At 40.5% G+C, this 19,199-nt stretch overlaps 1 protein-coding gene across 12 annotated transcripts in view; it reads right to left on the reverse strand.

The window, feature by feature from the left end:
* Positions 1-19,199, reverse strand: part of ESRRG (estrogen related receptor gamma) — a 618,606-nt gene that overhangs the window by 162,146 nt on the left and 437,261 nt on the right. The window lies entirely within an intron of this gene.

A 19,199-nucleotide genomic window follows, 5' to 3' on the forward strand; every position in this document is an offset into this window, starting at 1 on the left:
TTAACGGTCACACCCAGCTCTTAGCAAAGCAATTTCACACACAGGATTATGCCAGAGTCGCACGTGCTTTGCCTTTTTGCTGCCCTTCTACCTTCTAAAAATATGAGGTGGAAGATAGGATATAGCAAGTCTTTTTGATATTTGGTTCTTTCAGGTTCTATAGGATTAAATTCTGCGAATCACAGAGTATACAAGAGCCATAATAGTATACTGGCACAGGCTGTTGTGTTTTCGCAATGAGGCTCAGGCTTAGTTCCCACATGCAAAGAGATGTCGGCTTGTCTTTAAGCATGAAAAGAATAGTAGGAAACTTACAAGCAGGCAGACTCATAAAGTCTAAGCACTGTCTACCGATTGGAGACCAAGACCATACGCTCTGGTTTCATCACCCAGTGACGTGTATTGGGTGAGCCACTGAGCTTATAGTAGGTACCAACCATCTCTCTCAATGATATATCTAACCACAAGATTGTACTGACCTTTGAATTAAACTAAAAATAGATTAGCAGGGGGGCATCTAGGTAGACCATTAAGCAACTGACTCTTCATTCCGGCTCAGGTCACGATCTCAGGGTTGTGAGATTGAGCCCCACATCAGGCTCCACACTGACCATGGAACCTGCTTAAGATTCTCTCTCTCCCTCTTCCTCCCCACCAACTCATGTCCTCGCTCTCTCGCTCTCTCTCAAAAAAAAGTAAATAAATAAAAAACAGACTGGCAGGAAAACAGTGTTGTAAAATGGAGGTGAAATTATTCAGCTTTTTTTTTTTCCAGGTTAAACAAAACATATCCTACACCTTAGTTTCCCTCAAATTTGTAAACATGGACATTCCTTTCTTGCCTTAATTCCACAACTTTTGACTCAACACTAGGCCCTATGCATATTCATCTCAAATAAAAGGTGGAAAAAAATATTGTATGCCCATTGCATGTCCTTCCTTAACATACCGCTTGCATAGGGTTTAGAAAGACACCTGGAAATGAATGAGTAAAGGCAGAGGAGGAGAGGAGAAAGAGAAGAGAAATGGTAGATGAAGGTCCAAATTAGAGCTCTGCCATTCATTAGCCGTGTGAACTTGAACTAGTTGCTTTACCTTTACTACTCTAGGATTACTGAAATATAAAAAAGGAACAATCATGTGTACTTTGTAACACTGTAAGATTTCCATGAACTATAGGAAATAAAATCATAGATCATGTTGTTCATCCGTCTGAAAACAGAACGGAGAGACATTGTAAGATGTCATCAATGACTAAATACCTTCACTCTAAGACCTAAACCTGAGTTTGGGAATATTACAAAACAACCTTCCTCAGTTTATGCAAGAGTGTGAAAATGAACATGCCATTCACCCAGAGAAGCCGAAGGAAAACTTTGCCTTGCCAACAATTCCTATGTTTTACAGATACTAGGAGGAGAGGAAGAAAGATAATAACGGAAGTCATTTTTTTTTAAAGCACAAAATTGTCTAAGAAGTGAATTTCTGAGACATCAACCACAGCTCCTTGCGCGCTTTTCCTGTCACTCCACCAGAGCTCGCACTATGTCTCACTGGGCGAAATCTGATTATAATCGAGGGCAAGGATTTGCCAAGCTCTTCCAAATCCCACCTCGGCTTTATCCCTTCCCACAGTCTTAGGTCAGTTTCTACCCCTATCCCAAGCGCACTCCCTTTTCTGACACGTACCCTGAATTACTCCAAATTCCTAGAAAGCAGCATTATCGTTCCTGCTGGTCCTCTTCATGTGCCTCCTTGATCGTGTTTTCAACAAAGCTTGCCCAGAGCCCACAAGGCCAAGTCCTCATGGGTGTAACTAATTCATCTCTCACTCATCTGCAGGTGAGTCTTTCTCTTAGAACTCAACATACTTTATTGTTTGTGTCTACTGAATGAGCCTCTTTTTGTTCCAACTGTGTATTTCTCGAGAATAGGAACTTACACCCCTCAGAATTCCTTGTGTCCACAAGAAGGTGTGGTCAAGTCAATGACCCACAGGAAGCCACTCATGACCTGTCAACTTGATTTTTAGTGATCCTATTCCTCATTCCCTCATTCTAATATTTAGCCCCAAATTATTCACCAAAAAAAGCTCAGTATAGTGAATGAGAGAGAATAAAACTGAGAGGAATCTACCGACAACATATCATTGGGTATTAAGCAATACAAACCTAAAGGATATTAGACTTTGAGAAAAACCTAATTTCCAGTTGGTTCAGCCTCCTTGTTTATAAATATCACAGACATGTAAATATGTACTGATTAACCTATGATGGCTGGAACTTCCTTACAAAGATATGGATGAGTTAATTGCAAAAAAAGAAAAAAAAAAAGACTAAAACTCAAACACTGGGGCATCTGGGTGGCTCAGTCAGTTTAGCATCTGCCTTTGACATGGGTTGTGATCTAGGGGTCCTGGGATAGAGCCCTGCATCTGGGTTCCCTGCTCAGTGGGGGGACTGCTTCTCCCTCTCCCTCTGCCCCTCCTCCGGTTCTTCCTTTTTCTCTCAGATAAAAAAATAAAATCTTAAAAAAATATTAAAAATAAAAAAATTCAAACTCAAATATCCCGACGTCCAGTCCAATGGTCCCTAGATGCACCCATTAAAATTTCATATCAATGCCTCTAATAAACACTAAGTGCGAGGCACTCCTTTATGTGTTTTACAAATATGAAACCTATTTGGCAGATGAGAGAATCAAGGCACTGAGACAAGAGGTAACATACCCAGAATCACATAGCTAACATGTGCCTGAGCCAGAATGTGAACCCAGGCACTCTGGATCCAATGTCTGTGCTCTTAACTATGACGCAATGCTGCTGGACTCCAGTCTTTCAAAAGTAATTTACTGAGTGCTGTTTGGAATAGAAATTTAAAAAAATGAAATTCCTATCTTCTGAGAGGGTGCTTTGTGTAGCAGTCGTTGTTGCTATTGTTGCTGGTTGGAAAGGAAATCTTGATGCCTTGGAGCGGTAAGATAAGCGTGGATCTTGGTGTTGTCTTTTGCTGTTGTCAGACTTATGGTACAAGGGCAGCTATGGAACAGGATAGGGTTGCTTTTGGGGAATGAAATCTCTCAACACCTCAAAAAGAAATCCCTCAACTTGTCTCTGTACCATTATGGTTTGTGGCCAGTTTAATTCCACAGAAACCAAACAGACCATGTCACCAAAGCAACAGGTGTTAGGTTGTAAACAATGTAGTTTAAAGATCCCAAAATAAGGCTATTGTTCATGATAGGAGAAAAAAGTAATCCATACTCAGCAGGGTGTGTCTGAAATGCATTTAAGAAGGGAGTAAGCGTATAATAAAAACACACTCATTGAGAAGATGATGGAGAATACAAATATCTCTCATCTAGGGTAACGAGAAATTCAATGTTTTTTCACTTTGATGTAATGACATCTTCTTGGAAAGGGCAACTAGGTCTTCTGCAGACCCTACGTGATGTGTGCAGCCACAACATCTCCATTTTTAAGCTTCGAGAGAGTAGGGATGGTGTCACAGGAGTATTTGTAAAAAAAAACTCAAAGAATACCCCTGCCACAAGGAAGATGTTCTGCCTGAGCATACATGCTATGCTTGGTATTCAACATCAACTTGTACATGTTCTTTCTCTACCTACATATTTGAAACAACTTTGATGAGTTTCCTTATCTGTTTAACACGTAGGACTAAGGGGAGTCTGGATGGCTCAGTGCATGGAGGCGTCTGCCTTAGGCTCGGGTCATGATCTCTGGGTCCTAGGATCGAGCCCTCCATCGGGCTCTCTGCTCAGCAGGGAGCTGCTTCCCTTCCTCTCTCTCTGCCTGCCTCTCTGCCTACTTGTGATCTCTGTCTGTCAAATAAATAAATAAAATCTTAAAATAAAAACAGAAACAAAAACACGTAGGACTAAAACCAAGAAAGGAAAAGCTAACAAAAACTAACGCAGCCCCTTGTTCTGAATAGAAATGCACATTAGGCAGTGGCAGTTCTCAAATGCTATGAGCAGTCCATATGACAAGTATAAAGGCATTAGGATCATATCCCATGTGACAAAGCACCTGCCCCTTCTTTAAGTTTTATAACTTTTAAAAAATAATCTCCACACCCAATGTGGGGCTCAATCAAACTCATGACCCTGAGATCAAGAGTCACTTGCTCTTCCAACTGAACCAGCCAGATGCTCCAAGAGCAACTGACTCTTAAATACGAATATGACTTCATAGCGATCCTGAAGCAGTCCTTGTACCTTCCGCAAGTAAAAGCAAGCACATCTTTTTCTAATATTGTCTTAAATGCTTCTGTTCTTGAATGCCATCGATGCGCCAAGAACTTTGTCAGAAATGAGATACCGGTATGAGAGACTTCCTTCTTTCAAGATCAAGTTGAGGTATTCAACAGTATCTATCTGCGTCCTCCAACACTGGTACAGATTTCAGGAAATCCTGTGGGACACAGTGATGGTAACTGCTCTGTACTTAAACTGTAGGAGGCGCTAGAACAATGATTATAAGACAGGAGTCGAACTGGATTCAAGTGCTGGTTCAACAATTTTCTGTAGGAGTCAGCAGTTTTTTGAAGTTATCTTCTTCAAGAATGAAACGGCAATGGGTTGCACCAATGGATACCTTTATGGCATTGCTGTGAAAATCAAGTCAGATTTCGAGATTTCAAGACAGATTTCAAGGTGCTGAGCAGAGCGCCTGACACAGAAGGAACACTGATTCCCAGCAAAAAATTACAACATTACGATTACACTCAGGGAAGGGGTTCAGGAAGCAAAAGAGCTCAAGGGGCTCTGCAAGTGGCAGGAGCTAGTACTCAGGGCAGAGGGAAGGAAACACGAGGCAGAGAATTTCTTCCCGCCTGCTACAAGGAAGCCAAAAGGCACAGACTTGATGTCCACATCACAGGCATAGTATAAGAATTACGAGCAAACAGATACTCAAAAGACCATAACCACTAATCACCCCAAGGGTCAGGGAGCTCAGACGGGACTGCCGACTGGATGCGGAGGAAAACAAGGAACACCCAGATGAGAACCACAAAAGCTCCCAACATGTAGCATTTGTGCCTGAAGACTTTCCTCTCTGAAACGAAACCCGTGCACTTGACTGTCTGCTATGATAGGGACTGCAGGGAAGTGACTGGCATTTCCTCAGGGAGGACGAGCATAGGGGCAAACATAACAGGGGAGAGTGGAGGTCTCCTGTGTGCTGATGGTCCAGGAGAGGTGGGCCAGGCAATGCCTCCTCCAAGGGGATACCTGCTCAGCTCTCACTCCTTCACAGAACAGCAGGGGTGAACCGGTTTTTTCCTTAAAGGCCCAGATAGGTAAATATTTCAGCTTCAAAGGTCATTCAGTCTCTACTGTGACTCCCAGCAATCCCACAGAGGTATAAAAGCAGCCATTGACAACACAAGAAAGGGCATGGTGATTGTGTTCCAATAGAACTTTCTTTAGCAAAATGATTCTGGCACTGGGCCTTGGTTTACAGAGCTCTGGTCTAAAAACATATGGATGAAAGGCTGCGATGACACAAAACACTTCACAGTCTTACCTATTATTTCCTCTCCTACTTCCAATCCTGTAAAGTAGCTTCCTACAAGTTAGGTGCAGACATTACAAAAGAAATCTTAGCAAATTGGTAATATCCCAGAAGAACAAATGGAAGAAGGCGTTGGAGGGCTTTCACTTTAAGTATCTGTAACATCTGAAATGGTTCTCCATATAAAACATAATCTGAAGCCTCTGGGGGACAGTGAGGGTGTTCCAGAAGCGAAGAGGTACCCTGGGAGTAGTGAAGATGCTTTGGAGGCAAAAGGAAAAGAAAAGGTGCAATGAAGGACAAAATCTCCGGCTAGATTCATTCCTTTGAAGATTCTTGTACTTGCCTCTGATCTTCTTCAAATGAAAACTATGTTAATAGTTTGCACTGAAAAATGGATATCAGAATGTAGACTTGGCTCTGCTTTCAGATTCACTGTCAAGGAATGTTCACATTTCAGGCTCTAAATTCTAAATTAATCAAAAATTTCTGTGTACTAAATCCTCTTCTTTTTGTATTATTACTCGGCGGTGCCTTTTTATTTCTTTATTATTTATGCATTTGTTTATTTATGTATTTGTTTATTGGGGGAGGGGCAAAGGGAGAGGGAGAGAATCCCAAGCAGGCTCCACACCCAGCAGGGTGCCGACATGGGGCTCGATCTCACAACCCTGAGATCACTACCTGAGCGGAAATCAAGAGTCAGATGCTTAACTGACTGAGCCACCCAGGTGCCCCTGAGCTATGCCTTTCTTAAAAAGTATATTAGAATACAGTTGTCTCATTAAGTTTGTTCAAACCAAAATAAAACAAGATTTAATCCCAAAGAATATAGTTTTTTCTTTAAAAATACAGATCTAGGGGCTGCTGGGTGGCTCAGTGGGTTAAGCCTCTGCCTTTAGCTCAGGTGGTCATGATCTCGGGGTCCTGGGATTGAGCCCAACATCAGGCTCTCTGCTCAGCAGGGAGCCTGCTTCCCCCCTCTCTCTGCCTGCCTCTCTGCCTACATGTGATCTCCGGCTGTCAAATAAATAAATAAAAATCTTAAAAAAAAAAAAATACAGATCTATTCAAATAATCCCACCCCCCTTCTTCTGACTAGTACTCATCGTAAGAAAAAAGAGTTGCCCTCTGATGCAGTCACAAAATTTATACAAGAGGACAATCACCATCACATCAAAACAAGAGAATAAATAAACTTCGTTCCTTCTAAAATTAAGAATTAAAGAGTCAGGGAGGTGTTACCAGTGGTGAGTGTGGAGGTACATTTTGGGGATCAATCTGAAACTAACAACTAAAAATCCAGCAGCGAAATGAGTGTCAGAAGACAAAAATCCAGGGAACTGAGGTAGAAGACGGATACGATGGTACTGAAGAGCTCTACTCTCACACTTCATCTATAGGGGGTGTTCTAAAACTGAATTAAAAAAAAAAAAAAAAAAAACAGTTCCTTTTAAGGCTTACTTCTGACTGTCTCCTTTTTAAAAAAAGCCTTTCATATTATCTAATCATAACTTTGGGAATATTCTTAATTCCCCATTTTTATTTTATCAACTTAATGGAAAATTTTGCCCATGGACTAAAATCTCTCAAGAAAAATTCAGTCTAAAATTATTCAATGCCTTAAAAGCTTAAAAAAATATGCAAGGCAGGGTACTGAGAGGTAAAGAGCACAGACTCTGGCTTCAGGTTGCCTGATACCCAATTGTGTTTGGGCCATTACTTCTCAGTGCCTCAAGTTCCACGTATATAAATAGATACTGTAAGAATACTATAATAGTAGCATCTACTTCCTTGGGATAATGGAAGAATTAAATAGAACAATCAACGTAAATCACTTAGAACAATGTGAGGCACATTGCAAAAACTGACAGAGTCATTATTATTATGACAAACTAATGAATCCTTCATCTATTATTATTGGTAAAGGCCCTGTATGCAACTCCAGGGGCTGAAAACAAGTATTTCCATTGTCCACATATGTAATTATTTACAGACAGCCTAAGGAGGTAAAAGATTAGAACTTCAAATTCAGGGAATTATCCGAAACCCCTCAAAAATGTTTAAACATTCCCCTCACATTCATCAGGATGGCCACTCTCAAAAGAAGAAAAAAGAAAACAAGAAGGAAATAACAAGTACCCAAAAGGACACAGGGAAACTGAAACCACTGTGCACTGTCACTGGGAACGTCCAATGATGCCGCCATTATGGAAAGCCAGTCAGTATTAAGGCTCCTCAAGAAATTAAAAGCAGAATCACCATATGATTCATCAATCCCACTCCTGGGTATATATCCAAGAAGTGGAAAACAGGATCTCAAAGAGCTGTTTCTACACCCGTGTTCACTACAGCATTACTCCCAACAGCCAAGAGGCAGTAACAACCTGTTGTCTTTTGATGGATGAATGGAGAAAGCAAGTGTGGTATAGACTTCGAATGAGATATGATTCAGCTTAAAAAAGAAGGAAATCCTATCACATACTACAACAGGGACAACCTGACGACATTTTACTAACTGAAATAAGCCAATCACAAAAAGACAAATACTACATGATTTGAATTTGGGAGATAAAAGTGGTCAAACTCATGAAAAGTACAAAAGTGGTTCCCAGAGGCTGGGGGAGAGGGAAATGGAGAGTTACTTGGCGTAGAGTTTCAGTTTTGCAAGATAAAAAAGTTTTAAAGATTTGTTGCCTAATGATGTGCATATAGTTAACACTACTATACTGTACACTTAAAAACAGTTAAGATGGAAATTTTTATGCTCTGTGTTTATGTCATGTGCTCGTTTTGGTATGTGTGTTTTATGTTGTGTTATTTTTACCACAATAAAAAGAAAATAAATGTTAATAAATAAATAAATGTTTAAACATCCTTTCTTTTAAATGCAAACACATATTTACTTTTCGTGTCAACCACAGTACTTTGCCAGCATCTTTTACCTAATTTTGCTTTTACTTGAAACTTGGCAAAATTGTCTAAGTGAGCTCCAATGACTAGGCCTTCAAATTGTTGAATCCCACTATCAACAACTTCAAAAGAAAGTGAATTAAGGCAGTGTGTGTACTTTATCACATCTAAGACATTATCTAAGTTTATCAAGTAGAATATCAGATAAATGAACCACTGCTCTTTATCGGTAAAGAAAAAAAAGTTCTGTCCCAGGCCCTGAAACCCCACCCTGCCACTCCTCACAACTTGCCTCACAGCCTTCAAAACTTGTTTTTTAATAAGTTACTGATGTTTCCTTTCGTGGGGGCCCAAAAAATCATACTGAGACATATACTCCCGCAAGCAATTGCCAAAGTGACACACATTCACATCCGGAGGAGCCCGAAAGGAGCACCTCCTGAAAGGAGCTCAGGTGGTTAAGCATCCGACTCTTGATGTCATTTCAGGTCTTATTCTCACAGTCATGAGTTTGAGCCCCACAGTGGGCTCCATACTGGGCATGGAGCCAACTTAAAAAAAAATGGGGGACCTGAGACAACAGAACTCTCATCACTTCTTTTGGTCTTCTTTCCTACCTTGAGGGTGAACACTGTCCTTTATTCTACCTGAATTTAGCCATAACCAATTCTGAGTTTACTGGAGGAAGGGTCTTATCATGTAATTACTTTAACACAGGTATAAAAACATGCATTTTGGGGGGTGCCTGGGTGGCTCAGTGGGTTAAAGCCTCTGCCTTCGGCTCGGGTCACGATCCCAGCCTCCTGGGATCAAGCCCCGAGACAGGCTCTCTGCTCAGCGGGGAGCCTGCTTCCTCCTCTCTCTCTGCCTGCCTCTCTGCCTACTTGTGATCTCTGTCAAATAAATAAATAAAATCTTTTAAAAAAAATGCATTTTGGAAACTATAAAGCACGAGGTATCATTCCTACTAAAGCTACTTGGGCTACTCTAACAAGGTAATTTATCTGTTATTTCTTTGCACAAAACAGCCTCATTTGTCAGGGCTCGGTTCTGGGTCAAAGGTGAACAAGAATGAAAGAATGAAAGCTATCAGAATGGAAAGAGAAGCACTGATACCTTTGCAGGGTAGTTTATCTAGTAACCAAAAAACAGCCTCCAGACTTTAGTCAAACAGTCGTCAGTTAACCGGAGGGCGACAGGGTGGCAGGCCCTTAGAAGAAAACCGCTGGTCTGCAAGCCAAGTGTCAGCCGCATCCCATTTCCTAAGTCCATCACACATGTAAAAGTCTACCTTGCTAGAAGACAGGAAAGCAAATGGCATTTTTAAAGAATTCACTGGAACTGAGCCTTAAAATCCCTCAGACATGAGCATGTAAACCACACGAAGTCCTCAGCCATTACTTGCCAAGAGGAAGGTTGGTGCAGAGTGCTGGGAGGTGTTTCAGACTTGACAAGTGGTAGGCTGGGACAGGCCAAGAAAAGATAATGACTCACCAACAGATTCCTTGGAAGAAATGGCAGTGCACATGCTTCCTTCCCATGAGAGGGTGACTGAGTCAGGAACAGGCTTGGGGGGCCCAGGTGGGTGACCACAGGAGATGTTGTCCCACTGGAGCCAGACAGAGTCCCTGGCCTCATGCCACAGTCAGTACCCTTCCTTCCATGCTGCTACTTCTGCGGACATTAGCTCAGGGGAACCACGGGAAACTGACTGTATTTTCTGAGTGCAGAAGGTTTTATTCAAGAAAGGAAGTTTACAAAAATAAATAACGGAGAGCATAGCCTCTTAAGTATGCATGTGTGTAGATAATCCAGAATTACACACTTACATTTTCTGATTCTATAACGTAGCCCATATTAGAGTAGAATCAAAGGAGAATATATTAATGCTATAGACACATGAGAACTTCAGTTAAAGTATACAGATAGAGCTAAGTTTTAAAGATTACTAAAAAAGGACACCTAGGTACCTAGGTGGCTCCATTGGTTAAGCAGCAGCCTTTGGCTCGGGTCATGGCCCCAGGGTCCTGGGATCGAGTCCTGTGTCTGGCTCCTTGCTCCACCAGAAATCTGTTTCTCCATCTGCTTGTGCTCTCTCTTTCTCTCTCTCTCTCAGTCTGACAAATAAATAAAATATTTCTTTTTTAATTGTATTTATTTATTTGAGAAAGAGAGAGAGCATGAGAGGGGAGGGTCAGAGGGAGAAGCAGACTCTCTGCTGAGCAAGGAGCCCCATGTGGGACTTGATCCCAGGTCTCTGAGATCATGACCTGAGCCAAAGGCAGTTGCTTAACCAACTGAGGCACCCAGGTGCCCTAAATAAAATCTTCTAAAAAGAAAAATAAATAAAGATTACTAAAAAGCTTGTCCTTTTATTAATTATAACTATGGTACTTTTAAAAGTTAGTGATACTACTACTACAAACATCCTCTTTTAAATGAGTAAAAATAGGGGCACCTGGGTGGCTTGGTTGGCTAAACGTTTGACTCTTGATTTTGTCTCAGGTCACCATCTGAGGGTTTTGAGATCAAGCCCCACAGTGGGCTGAGGTGCTAGGTGTGGAGTCTGCTTGAAAATAAATATAACGTAATCTAGCAGAGGAACATAAAACGCCTACACTCACCTCTTCCCAATCACTGTGAAATAACACAGTTAGTAGGAAAGAATGTCACTCATTTTGCAAATCTACTTCCAGGAAAGTGAATTTTGTCTGCCTAATTCGACAAATTAATAAATCTCAGTAATTTGACACAAACTACAGTCGGACATTTTGCCATGGCATAAAAAGTCCCACTGAAAATTCATATCCTCCCTGAATGCCATTGGCATATACCCTTTACACAGAACACATTCTTATCCAGTGTTGCCCAACTGGTAAACTTCTCCTGTGAGTCAATAGTTAAAATGATGTATTGGTTTTAAATGACTTTCAAAATACAGTAACATAACAAAGTGTTTAAAAAACGTGTAAATGACACCAGAGATTGTCATGTCACAAACTTGAGTTCCTAGTATCTTTTTCAGAGAAAAATATTGTGAGGGTCGTTAAGTACTCTATTCTCTTTTCTTTGATCAAAGATCAACCTTGCAATTTAATCTCTGAAAATAATCAGCCTTATTTTATATGACCCAAGATCCAACTTTTTGCCAGCCACTCTAAATGTTACTTTATTTTAATTTACACGGATTCTGCTTTTCAATTAGCTGGCTAATACACACGGATATGACATAGTGAAGGGTGACAAGAGACTAGAAAAATCTAATCCCCAAAAAAGTAAAAAAGTCTGAAAACTGAGACAACGCACTTAAGAGATCATCATGATAAAGAACTTGCTTCCAGTTTAAACAAAAGATATGTATGCAAAGTTGCCTGAAAAAGTTCTCCTGAGCGAAATCTTGGTAGTCAAGGTTGCCCACCAGGAAGATACACTGGGGTGTTTGGGTCTGGCAGTTACCCAGAAGTCAAATCGAGCCCTAGACATGTTTTTGTATGGCCTCAAGTTCAGAGTGGTTTTCATAGTCTTAAACAGCTTAAAAAATAAAACAAAGCCAAGTAGAGTATACCACACAGAAGGCATGTGACCCCCAGGATGCTAAGATATTTACTTTCTGGCTCCACGACAACCTGAGGGGTGGTGACAATTTTGGTCCATTCCTAAGAGTCAGAACAAACCAGGGAAAGACGTCACTACTCACTTGTCCTAAGAAGTGGGTTCATTAAGCCAAAACTGAGAGGGATAAATCTGTAAACTGTGCTGTTTCCTCAAACATCGGTACACATAATACATACCCTTACCACCAAAGACAGCATGCAACACTCAATTTTACTATGAAAATAAACACGGAGGTTAACAATTAAAATAGTGGGAGTAGAGCAATATCTCTAATTTATAATTTGCAACATCCATGTAGTTCTAAAAATCAGACAAAATTGCCTTTAAATACAAGAAAAAGTGAAAAAAGTGAAAAAGCAAGCTCTGAGTTAGAGCAAATGAACCATACACAATTATTTCTTTTGTAAACATTAGTGTCACTAGTTAATTTAATCCTGCATCCAAACTGGTACCCTCGAGATTCTCCAAGTCAATTTTAACATTTCCATAGTATTCTGAGTATCAATCTTAGAACGTATTCGAGTTTTAAAGCAGCCATTTATAAACTGTGGTCCTTATTTTCTCTAAATACTATTTAAGTTAAAGAGATCATATTTGGTTATTTTCTTTTGTAAGGGTCAGAGGATGTTCAGACGCTCGATTTGTAAGTTTCTTTTTCCTCCAGAGTTGCAAATATTCTCTTCTAAGACCAAAATAGCACATAATGGCAAAGAAAACATGACGCCCAGCAAAGATCCTCCAGGACTAGGCAGCCCGCTCCAGCAAAGAGTCAGCAGTGTGGAAAAGAAGTCAGCACATCAGATCCACAGGCCATGCCTACAGCGTTAGCAGATGGCTAGCAGGCAAATGCCTAATCTTTAATGCCCCATGTTTCAGATGATATTTAGGCTCTTATCAATGTCACCTTTAGACTCAGACAAAAAGAGCCCCCACCCGAAAGCCCTGAACTTTAGAAGGCATTTGCCTCAGTGCAAGGACTCCTTTGACAGACTAAGGGGAATAAGACCAGCTGGAGCCAACCTCCTTGTACTCCCTGATTCCCAATACCTCAGATCCTCAAATTCTGTGGCTAAATCACCGTAAGCCCCTTTCCAAAGCCTGCATGGGGCCTCTCCCCTGGGTCCATCCTCTGGAAGGTGCCCTGGACTGGACTGGACTGCTGGTGTGCACATTATGAGGCCCAGGAATGGTCAAGGGGCAGCTATTTGGAAAGGTCAGTGGGCCGTGGACATGTGAGCAGGATGTCCACACTATGCACAGGACACAATGGGAGGTTAGAGGGGAAGAGAGAAATGGGGTAGGTTGTAGGCTAAGGACTGATCTTCCTTCTACTGCCTCTTGCTGACACAAAACTCCTATGAGTCTAAGAACTCAAAATGCAGGGGTGCCTGGGTGGCTCCGTTGTTAAGCGTCTGCCTTGGGCTCAGGTCATGATCCCAGAGTCCTGGGATCATGCCCCACATCGGGCTCCCTGCTCTGCTGGAAAACTCCTTCTTCCTCTCCCACTCCCCCTCTTTGTGTTCCTTCTCTTGCTGTGTATCTCTCTGTTAAATAAATACATAAAATCTTAAAAAAAAAAAAAAAAGAACTCAAAATGCAGAGCTGGCCTCCCCGGCCATTATGAAGGTATGTTTTTCCAATAAAAGAACAGAACATATGTTCCTCAGCACTTCGTTATCTTGATTTATAAACTTCTAAGTATTACACATACATTATGTGACTGACCATGGTAGTCTTCTCTCAGGCCCCACAAATGTCCAGAGTGAACTTTGTGCTTGTAACACTCACTCCCATATCCCACGCTGCAAGGGTGTCCTGCTACCTCATTCCTGAGTCCCACATGTGGGATATCTCATGCAAGTTCCAGAATTCAGACTCCTGTTCTGATTTACCCAGTTTCCCACGCATGGCCACCGGGAAAAGAAAAGAAAAGGAAAAAGCTAATCGATCACCATAAAACTATGTAAAACTAATCAAATTTTAGTTTGATTAGCTAGCATTTAGCCACCTAAATGCCTCCTGATATAAAAGGGCGCTATTATGAAGAATGGCTACAGGGAGAAAGGGTTAATTATCACAGCTGTGATCTGAGGAAGACCACATCCTAGCTTAGCATCAAGGACACCTCTGTGCTGGAATATCTGAACCACCCAGTGTTTGAGTATTCCGGTCATATTACCAAGAGTAATCGAAGCTAATAATTCATTGAGCTAATAATTCATTGGGCCAGGTACTCTGATGGACAGTCCCACCTGAGAAACAGAGGCGCAGTGATATTAAGGTCTCTCGGCTCTAAGGGGCTGAGATTTAGGTCTGGTTTTATATGAACCCAAACCCTATGCTATAATGAATACCTTAAAAAAAAAAAAAAAGCCAAACCCTATGTTTTAAACATATAATTTCCTCTTCATAAAAGTGGGGGCAAAATAAAATGCCTATCTCTCACACAGAAATGAGCAGCTGAAATAGCTATGTCAGGCATACAAATATATGTAAATATTTATTTTCCATATTCTAATGGAGAACTAGAGAGAGAGCTCGTATTTTGTATGTTAAATGATACTATGTATTGACACTTTGAGGGAGGCATATAAAGATATTTTCCTGCTCTTGCTTTCTTCACTACAGTCTGGGGAAAACTCTTAATGAGAAGGTGCACACACAAAAAATTTTCCACTCATTTATGAGTTGGGACTAACAGTGTAATTAGAAAGAAATCAGAAAAATGATATCACATACACACAAAAAAACCCTAGAAAATGCCAATGAAGTCACTGGTGCCCTTCTAACCCTGTCAGGTGACAGGAATGCCAAATCTTCTAAAAACTTTCTGGTCAACAGAAAACAAGACAAAACAAAAACACCCTGACTTTTCCCTAAATGCTGACCTAATTCAATAGTTTTCCAATGATAACTTGGAAACAGTCAATAAATAAAATATGCCTCACTGGAATTTATGATTAATTGCCTTTCACAATTGGAATACCAAATTCATCTATGAAAAGAACAATTCTCATTACTTTTTTTTTTTTTTTTTTTAAGAGAGAGACCACACAGGGCGGGGAGGGGCAGAGGGAGAAGAGGGGAGAGAGAGTGAATCTCAAGAAAGCTTCCTGCTGGGCACAGAGCTCAATGCTGGGCTCGATCTCATGACCCTGAGATCGTAACCTGAGCGGAAACCAAGAGTCTTACGCTCAACTGACTGAGCCACCCAGGCACCCCTCGTTACCTTTCTTAAGATATGCTCTGGATCTATGTTTTCTTGTCTGTAAATTTAAGAAGTATTTTGCCCAACTTTTATAATTGATATTCATTACATATTACATAATCAATCTTAAAAATAAATTATTATAATAGAACAGGAATGGAAAACAGAAAAGGCAACATTCCCCATGACTGTGCCTTTGGATGCACAGTTTACGCAGTCAGGTCAACAAGAGCCCGTGCTGGTGAGGCAGAAGCCACACTTACATAATGTCCTGGGCCTAAGGGTTGTGAACAGGAAGAAAGACTCGTTCTTAAGGCGAATTGCATAATCTCTTCTCATTCCCTGAAGTGCTGTAGGGGAGGGAAGGGAGAGACTTCTATCTGTCAAGGAGAGTTTGGCTGCACAGCTGCCTCAAGGCATGAGAATAATTATACGTCCCTTCAGCATCAGAGTAAGACTCTGTGATGATACAAGAGACTCCAAGCCACTTTCAGTATCTTTGGAGTTCAACTGCTATCTCACTTGGGCCTCAGAAAGGAGGGGCTGTTCCAGTCTTCCTTATAATTCCCACCCTAATTATTACATTATACTTTCACAATTTAATCCCTTTATTTGCCTCACTGCCTTTTTGGGGCTCAGTTAGCACCACGGTGTGATGCCTGCTGATGCAGCTAGCGGGGTAGCCTTACTCAGTTGCCCAGCTGCCAGCTACAAGCCCAGCCAGGTGGGCGAGTCCAGAGTGCTAATCTGGACAGTGACATCTCTGTCTCCTGCTCAAAATCCTTGAAAGTTGCTCTCTCCAATATGGAGTAAAACTGAGCACTATACATCAATGCCAAGAATCACCCTGTGCTTTGCTCTGTTAAGCTTCTGGTAGCATTTCAGCATCCTAAGGAAGAATCAGGCACAGAATTCCAGTTGCTCTGTTTTAGTTATTGCTCAGTAAATAACTACTGCAGAGCTATTAATATCTAAGCTATATGATTAAAAAAAAAAAAAAAAAAACGCTGCCAGGAAATTGTTTCATACTTGTTCTATCTTTGGAAACATACTAAGGACAAAGGAGTTTAACCACTGCCCGCACCCCACCACCACCACCATACTAAAAATTTGGTATTCCCTCAAGACAGGAGACGCTTGTAGAGGAATTCACCTCAATGCACAAAGGTTTGAGAACAAAATTTTAACAAAATGTTGGTAAGATGCAGCTCCAGACAGTGTGCTCATGTCTGGCTCACAGTAGGTCCTCAGTAAATATTTGTTGAGTAAAGGGAAGTGGTTTTTATAGGGAGAATCTCTTGCTTATATCAGCATACAGAGCACCTGTTAATTTATCCCAAAATATTAGCTTATGTTCCGGTAGTTTTAATGCCACAGCTGTATAAACTGAATAAACAAAATTGAATTACTAACGGTATGAGTTTTAGATGCTCTCTAACAAAAGTATTCTAATACCTTTGGACAATAGCCAGTAAGAACCCAAAGATTTGATATATGTTTTCATTCTCGAGTTTTACAATGTTAGAAAGCAGGCTGAAGACATTTCTCAAATGCCCAATAGTGTGAGGAAGCTCCACAAGTCGACCACCATTGTTTTTACTCACTCTACTTACGACCTCCCATTACATTTTATCCTTAAATGTTCCCTGAAGTAGGTATTAGTGCCTTCAATTTACAGATGAGAAAAAAGAAAAGAAAGCTCCAGTGGATAAAGGATTTTTCTAAGAAAATGGTAAATAAAATATGGCAACGATAAGCCATAAAATAGGAAGAGAGAGCCATCAAAATATCTATGGAATTCATACGTACTCATACTAACTTGGCTTGTATTCTTCAGTTAAAGTTCTAAAAGGCTATGAAAAAGTTAGGCTTAAATATCCACTCAATTTTGTCAGAGTTATGATGTCTTGAAAACCTGCGCCCCTTAAGTCAACCCTTTAACTGTGCCTTCATCAGCTACAAAACAAGGCGGCGATGTCACAGGCAACACAAAAGCAAATGGGTGATGGTACAACCCATTCCGCTAAGAACAGTAAGTGGAAAATAAAAAAGGTGGGAGATTATGTACACATAAAGGATTTCATAATCACCTTTTGTTAAAACATTTGGAAGGATTAGAATTTAACAAACCATCTCATTTGCACTTTAAAAATCAGTACATAACAAATTTATTAAAGTGATTTCAGTTACATCCAAGAAGGGACCATTAGAGACAATGGCCAGTCCGTAAATCAGCAGCAACACAGTATAGAGCCGCGGTTCTCAAAGCTGGGTAAGCATCAGAATCACCTGCGGAGTACACACAGATTGTTGGGCTCACCCCCCAGAGATTCCGATTGAGGCGATCTGGGATGAAGCCTGGGCATCTGCATTTTTAAAAAATTCCCAGGTGATACTGATACTCCTGGTTCACTAGCCCATACTTTGAGAAACACTTTACTTACAAAAAGCAGCACCAAGGCAGGCAGCGATCTTTACCCTTGACTTTATCAAAGCATTAAGCAGAAGGCTTTCAAAAATCTCCCCCAACCCTTGCCCTGGCCACACCCAAAACTAATTCATTCAGAATTTGGGGGTAGGAGCCCTGCCATCAATTTTCTTTTTCAGTCTCCAGGTGATGCCAGTGAGTTGGCCAGGATGAGAACCACTGACAGGTGGAAAAACACACACATGTATCCAGAAGTGCTTGTTAAGAAGAAAACATTTTGTAAACCACTGAGAATAGAATCACTGATGAGCTGAGCATCTCCAATAAGCAATTATTCTTTCCTTTCCCTATATTCTCCAAAAGTGGATCACAAAGGATCCACAAAAGTGAAAATTATAATTTCCTGTAAGAATACAGATCTATAGCGTTTCACATGAGCGGAGGTCTCTATTTGTGGATTGCGAGCTGAAAGGAGCACACACAAATTTCAGCCACATTTTTCTACGTTTATATTGCTATTTATAAAGCTAAAAATCCATAAAGGTTTGGGCATATCTTATAAACATTGCAGGTATATTCTATAATTAGGAATAATTTGGAAGACTTTTTTAAAAGTTCATTGAAAAGGTGACAAAAGTATATCCAACCATAGGGAAAGAAGAAATGTAGGAGACAACTAAATTTGTTTAGAGCGATGGTTCTTAAAGCGTGGTCCCTGGGCCAGCAGTATGAGCATCACCAGGCAATTTGTTAGAAATGTAAATTCTTGGTGCACCTGGGTGGCTCAGTTGTTAAGCATCAGCCTTCAGCTCAGGTCATGATCCCAGCGTTCTAGGATCGAGCCCCGAATCAGGCTCTCTGCTCAGCGGGGAGCCTGGTTCCTCCTCTTTTACTCCCCCTGCTTATATTCCCTCTCTCTGTCAGATAAATAAATAATATGTATATATTATTTATATCTAAATATACGTATATTTATATTTATATACAAAATATATTTTATATACATATATTCATACATATATATGTATAAATATTATATATTTATATATAATATTTATACATATAGATTATTTTATATATACATATATATTTATATATAGAATACATGTATATATTTTTATATAAAATACATATATATATTTATATATAAAAATTCTTGGGCTTCTACTCCAGATGTAATGAGTCAGACTCTGAGGGTAGGGCCTGGTGATCTGCCTTTTAGCAAGATCACAAGGTGATTTTAATGAATGCTCAAGTTTCAAAACCCTGAACCCCGCTCTAAAATATTTATTATTTCCATGCATCTGCAAGAAGAACCAAAGAGGTAAAAATACTACTGATCTAGTGTTACCTGTTTAGTTGCTATACAGACCCACATTGCTCTGATAACAGCAGTTTTTTGTTTGGTTTGTTTTTTTTTTTTTAACCCTAAGCTTCCTATCATTTCATCGTTAGAGCTTAATGGTGAAAGCAGAATTGATAGGAGGCATATCTGGGGG

This window comes from Lontra canadensis, unplaced genomic scaffold (genome assembly GCF_010015895.1).
Source record: "Lontra canadensis isolate GAN:19392208 unplaced genomic scaffold, GSC_riverotter_1.0 scaffold46, whole genome shotgun sequence".
Lineage (NCBI taxonomy): Eukaryota > Metazoa > Chordata > Mammalia > Carnivora > Mustelidae > Lontra > Lontra canadensis.